Consider the following 6,756-nt stretch of genomic DNA (forward strand, 5'->3'; position numbering starts at 1 on the left):
TCGATCGACAATTACCCAGATGGCGTCGTGCCCACTCGGAGATCTAGGTAACTTAGTGATAAAATCCATTGTAATCATTTCCCACTTCCACTCAGGTATTTCTAGCTGCTGAAGTAAACCTGAGGGCTTTTGATATTCTACCTTCACTTTGGCACAAGTCAGGCACTTGGCCACGAAGGTAGCAATTTCTGCTTTCATATTCAGCCACCAATAGAGTCGTTTGAGATCCAAATACATTTTATCTGAACCTGGGTGAACGGAGTATCTAGTCTTGTGAGCTTCGTTCATGACAACCTCCCTGTACCCGCCGTACTTTAGGGTCCAGATCTGGTTCATGAAATAGTAAACTCCATCTCCCTTGACCTCTAAGTTCTTTTCCATTCCCCGCAGGGCTTCATTCGTCATGTTCTCTGGTTTTAAGGCTTCCCGCTGAGCCTCTCTGATTTGCGTAGATAATTGGGAATGGATGATCATTGTCAATGCCTTCACCCTACGACCTGAATACTCCTTTCGACTGAGGGCATCTGCTACCATATTGGCCTTACCGGGATGGTGGCGTATCTTGCACTCGTAATCGCTGAGTAACTCTACCCATCGCCATTGTCTCATGTTCAGCTCTTTCTGATCGAGGATATGCTGTAGGCTGTTATGGTCGGTGAACATTGTGCACTTGGTTCCGTAGAGATAATGTCTCCAGATCTTTAATGCAAAGACCACTGCTCCCAACTATAGATCGTGTGTTGTGTAATTGACTTCGTGTGTTTTCAGCTGCCTCGAGGCATAGGCGATAACCTTTCCTCGCTGCATGAGCACACAGCCTAGGCCCTGATTGGATGCATCACAGTAGACAACGAAGTCCTCCGTCCCTTCAGGCAGGGACAAGATAGGTGCGCTACAGAGGGCCTACTTTAATGTTTGAAACGCAATGTCTTGCTTTTCTCCCCAACTAAAGGTTACACCTTTCTGTGTCAGGGTGGTTAAAGGCTTATCGATTTTGGAGAAGTTTTGGATAAATCTGCGATAGTAGTCAGCGAGACCCAAGAATTGGCGGATTTCTGTGGGTGTCTTTGGTGCTGACCAATTTTCAATCGCTTTGATTTTGGAAGGGTCCACGTGTATGCCTTCCATGCTAACCACGTGACCAAGGAAAGTTACCTTCCTGATCCAGAACTCACACTTTGAGAATTTTGCATACAGCTTCTCCGCCCTTAATGTTTCTAGCACTAGTCTCAAGTTTTGTTTATGATCATCTTCGCTCCGCGAATAGACAAGTATATCGTCAATGAAAACGATCATGAACTTGTCTAGGAAAGGGCGGCACACCCGATTCATCAGTTCCATGAATACTGCTGGTGCGTTGGTTAGACCGAAGGGCATTACTACGAACTCGTAGTGTCCGTAACGAGTTCGGAATGCTGTTTTGGGAACGTCATTCTCGTGAACTCGTAACTGATGGTACCCTGATCTAAGGTCTATATTCGAGAAATAACTGGCTCCCTGAAGTTGATCGAAGAGGTCGTCGATTCTGGGTAGGGGATAACGGTTCTTGATGGTAAGCTTGTTCAGTTCTCGATAATCAATGCACATCCGAAAGGATCCATATTTCTGTTTCACGAATAAGATTGGGGCTCCCCAGGGTGAGGAACTCGGTCTTATGAATCCTTTGATGATCAGCTCGTTGAGCTGGCTGGATAACTCTTGCATTTCTGCCGGCGCTAGACGGTAGGGAGATTTAGCTACAGGAGTAGCTCCGCGGATTAAGTCGATACGAAACTCGACTTGGCGCTCGGGAGGAATTCCTGGAAGATCTTCGGGGAAGACATCAAGAAAGTTGCAGACTTCGGGGATGCTCTCGAGGTCTTTAAATTTTTGCGTTTCATCAACAACATGAGCTAGGAATGCATGGCATTCCTTCCGCAGATACTTCTGGGCTTTGATGCATGAAATGATACGAAGGTTCGAACTGAGTTTATCACCGTAAATAGTGAGGGCTTCGCCAGAGGGAAGATTGAGACGGATGGCTTTCTCGTAGCAAAGAATATCAACACGATTGGGGCTCAACCAATCCATACCGATTATGACATCGAAGCTTTTTATGGATACAAGCATAAGATCGATGGGAAAGGAATGATCGCCTAAGGTAAGAGTACAACCTATGAATATGTCGTTAGTGCTTTCTTTCTTTCCTTTAGCCATCTCGACGGTAAACGTTTCAGTTAAAGGTTGGGATTTACGTTTGAGTAGATGTTTGAATGCATGAATAACAAAACTCCTCTCCGCACCAGAATCGAAAAGAATGCATGCATAAGAGTTGTCAAGGAGGAACGTACCCGTAACAACGGTAGGATCAGCGACTGCTTCCTCCTGGCCCATAGCCAGTACCCTCCCCGTGTTGCCAGTTGTTGCTGCCTTGGGACAGTTTCTTTTGAAGTGCCCAACCTCTCTACAACCATAGCAGGCTTGACCAACGCCCTCTCTAGGAGCCTGGTTGGTTAGTTGGACTGGTACTTTGCAAAATCGAGTCGTGTGTCCCTTCTTTCCACAGCTGTTGCATTTCAAATCACGGCAGGGTCCGTGATGATGAAAGTTACACTTGTTGCACAGAGGTAGGTTTCCAGCATAACAACCGGTAGGAGCTTGGGTGGGTGGAACAGCAGTTGGAGTAGCAGTAGGAGTAGTAGCAGCATGAACTGCCACTGTTTGCTGTTTCTTAGAGGGCTCCTGCGAAGACTGCCCCTTTCGCTTGTTCCAAAATTTCTTCTTCTTCTCTCCACTCTCCTGTTGTAGTTTGGGAGCGGTTGTCACCTCATCAAGATCGACCCCATGATCTATCAGAGTCTGCGCCAGGCACTTGGCGCTGTCAAAAGTAGAAGGCTTAGCAGCCAAGACATTCCCTTGGGTTGGGGGCGTCAATTCCCAAATGTATCTCTCAATTTTCTTGCTTTCTGAGGTGACCATTCCCAGACAGAGGAGAGCCAGATCACAGAATCTTGCTGTGTAGTCAGCAATATCAGAACCCTTCATTTTCAGGTTCCAGAGTTCGTGCTCTAGCTTTTGCACCTCGCCCCTTGGACAGTATTCGGCGAGCATAAGTTCCTTCAGACTTTCCCAACCCATGGCATTAGCCACTGGCAGGGTTAGGGATTTGACTTGACCATTCCACCAGGTCAATGATCTGTCGGTGAAGGTGCAGGCGGAAAACTTCACCTTGTTTTCTTCAGAACAGGCGCAAATTTTGAAGATGGATTCGATCTTCTCGAACCATCGAGTCAGGGCAATAACACCTCCGTTGCCGTCGAAGGATTTAGGTTTTGCATTCATGAAGTCCTTATAGGAACACCCTTCTGATGTCCCTGATCACCGAGGTTTTGAGGATGAGTACCACTTCCGGATCCACCAGAGTTTACTTGCGCCATTGCTGCAGTTACGGCGGCTGTAACTGCTGCCTAGAACATAACAGGATCGAACTGAGGGGGTGGTGGTGGTGGAGTATCGTTGTTCCTTCTGGTGGGTCTTCTTCGGGGAGGCATTTTGTTCTAGAACAATCAGGAAGAAAAGGATGATAAGTCCCCTGAATTTAAATCAAGATATATGAAACAAGATATATCTCATTCTGAAAGTTAAAGTGTTCTACAAAGCGATATATAAAGGACGGTTACTATTGCAAGCAACTATCGCTAAGAAGGAATATGTAGCAACACTTGGAATGAATCTCTGTACTGTATTTGGCTCTAGCTAAAATACTCCTATAGTATTTTAAGTTGTATGCTTTGTTCTAACGGTATCTGATGTATATATACTTGGTAAGTTTTAGGCTTGTTGCAACACCACAGTCACTCCCAAGCACATGTTGGCCATGTCTCGAATAAATATACTTGATCAGGCTATATTGACCCTAGACATGATTACATAACTGCCCAGGTTTAACCACAGTGTCCAACATCCAAATACTTTTGTTTTGTTCTACCTATGACTCTAGTTCTGTTATGTATGAATATTTTTATACTTCTTATAAAATACTTATATTTTAAAAGTATACTTTTAGTTCAGAGTACTTCAGCCCCTTAGTGTTTATAGTTGTATACCATGTAAGGTTTGGTATACTTAGTTCACTATAAACAAGAGCTCTGATACCAATCTGTCACACCCCCAAACCGGAATGGTGGAAACGTTCGGGGGTGGATGACGTCATGTATAGTATCACAACAATTGTATCGTAGCGATCATAGTAAACACAACCAATACATTAAATACACATATGAAAAAGGTTTACATCTGTTTAAGTCTCGTTTAAATACATCAAAAGTGAAAGTAAAATTTAAAGACATGACTTTAGTTGCTCCAACTTCTCAAAACTCCAGAAGGTACCTGTCTACTGATTTCCTGAGAATACAAGCAGTTTTGAACGAGTATCAGCATAAAGCTGGTCAGTTCATAAGCGAGGTTATGTAGCAAAAATCTGTTTATAAATTGGTAGAAAGGTTTGTATGTTTCTAAGAAAATCCAATATTTCCTTAAGTAATGAAAAGTAGCCTTAAACCCTAAGACCCATTGTAAGTTCGTTATTGAGTTCTGTTCTTATATCTGAAAGTACTTGTATGAAATCCCTGGCTACCACCAGTAACGTAAATATCATATAGTATGGAAACCCTGGCTAACACCAGTATGTATAGTAGGTTTATTATTTAAAATAAAACCATTGAAGAGTGAAATCCCGTAAACAAATGATTAGTGTATACTTATTGTGAGTCGTATAACCATGCTTGATATGACCTAGAGACCTTTACAACGTTCTTCAAGTGTTGGTTAAATGACATTTGTCACCTCAGGCATGCCTGCCTAACTGTAGCTAGAAGTTCAGGTGTGGGATTGTCAATCCCGAATAGATCTATTCACAAATCTCACGCTCTCCCTCCAGGAGACTCTGGTTATACTATGCTAGGATTTAATTCAATACACCTAAGGGCACAGTTTTGAAGTAGAGCCTCACAATGTTGTACAATCTAGTTTACATGTAATTCAAAAGTGTTTTCTTGTATTAGAATCCATTGGATGCGGTATACGGTAATAATTATACTTAATAATTATTAAATGTCATGCCCTTGTAGTAAAGAATACCATAAACTAAATCTGCCATAGTTGATATGTTTAGTGGTGAATAACTCTGAATTCGTAAAAGTTATGTTTTGAAAACCCCAAACTATACCTATTATAGTTTACATGTATATGATGTGAATGTTGAATCTGAAAAACTATGCAATTTTGGTTGTAAGTTGAAAACGTCCCTTATGCTCAACTAGGGGTGAGCATGGTGCGGTTTGGTGCGGTTTTAGGGCCAAACCGAACTGCAAACCGCAAGGTTCGGTTTTTGAATTCTAAAAACCGTTGGGTGCGGTTTTTCAATGGTTCGGTTTTGCGGTTTTTGTGTGCGGTTTCGGTTTGTACCGGTTCGGTGTCGGTTTTAAACCGAGTCAAACATATGGTGTGGTTTTTTATGTTTATCGGTACGATTTTTTTAATCGTGGTGTTCATGCAAAGATTTATGATTGTATGACATGCTGTCATTTCGTTTTCTCACATTTAGAAGCTGTAATTTTGAGTTTTTTATGTTGTTTACTTGATCACTTCATTCACAACCTATATTCCCAAGCTCATTTTTTTATTCAATTTGTGCTTAGAAGTTACAAGCTTGCAAGTTGTAGCCCAAATAGTGTTTACACTTTACACATAATCATTAAGTCACAAACACAAAGTGACAAACTCACATATTAAACCTAATACATAATTACTAATTACCGACAAGTTCAATATATAATATATGTATAATTTAGAATTTATTAGTTTTTAAAATAATATCTATAATTGTATAATATAAATTAGTGATTTATTTTATTGTTAATAAGCTTGCGGTGCGGTTCGGTTTTGGTGGTCTGGTTTCTAGATAAAAACCACACCGCACCAATAAATTCGGTTTTTCAAAAAACTAAAATCCGCACCATCGGTTTTTGCGTCGGTTTCGGTTTTTCGGTTTCGGTTTATTGCGGTTTTTCTTTTATCGGTTCGGTTTTTGCTCACCTCTATGCTCAACATAGTACAAAAGGGATAAGATATCTAAATATTTTATACAAATATGAAAATTGTTTGTCTGAATCAATTGCATGAGTTTTATACTTGTTAAAAGTCCTTTTGCATTAGTTCACAAAATCATTTGTGTTTGGCTTGTATTCCCCCCTGAAAACGTTTAAAAATCGTAAAAACGTAGGAGTATGTGTGACAACCCGAAATTTCTATTTGTACAAACCCTTCAGTCAAGCACTACAAATAATAGTCAAATTCATTTCTGTTAATTTTTAGCCGGTTTAAAGCCCGTTTGGATGTTTTTAATATAAATTCGTCAAACGAACAAATAAAAGGAAGTATCTTCTAGGAGTAATGTGTAACAAATAAACATTTCACACCATAACAAGGTGTTTACGGCCAAACTTTGGGAGTTTGGGCCGTAAACTCCTCTTGGCCGTACTCATGCTTAAGGCATGAGTTTACTCCTCATTTCCTCACTTCTCACTTCTAAGCTCAAGAACACCCACATTTCTCTCTCAAGTATCATAACATATTTCTTCCAATCTTCCAAAAATGTAAGTGTTTCTTCTCGTGATTTGTTGTTATAACACTTCATCTAGTAGTTATACATGATTTCATCCATGAAATCTTCTCTTTTTCATAGATTTTCAAGTGTTCTTCAAAACGCCAAGAACA

This window comes from Lactuca virosa, chromosome 9, assembly GCF_052849685.1.
Source record: "Lactuca virosa cultivar CGN04683 chromosome 9, Lactuca_virosa_CGN04683_v6, whole genome shotgun sequence".
Classification (NCBI taxonomy): domain Eukaryota; kingdom Viridiplantae; phylum Streptophyta; class Magnoliopsida; order Asterales; family Asteraceae; genus Lactuca; species Lactuca virosa.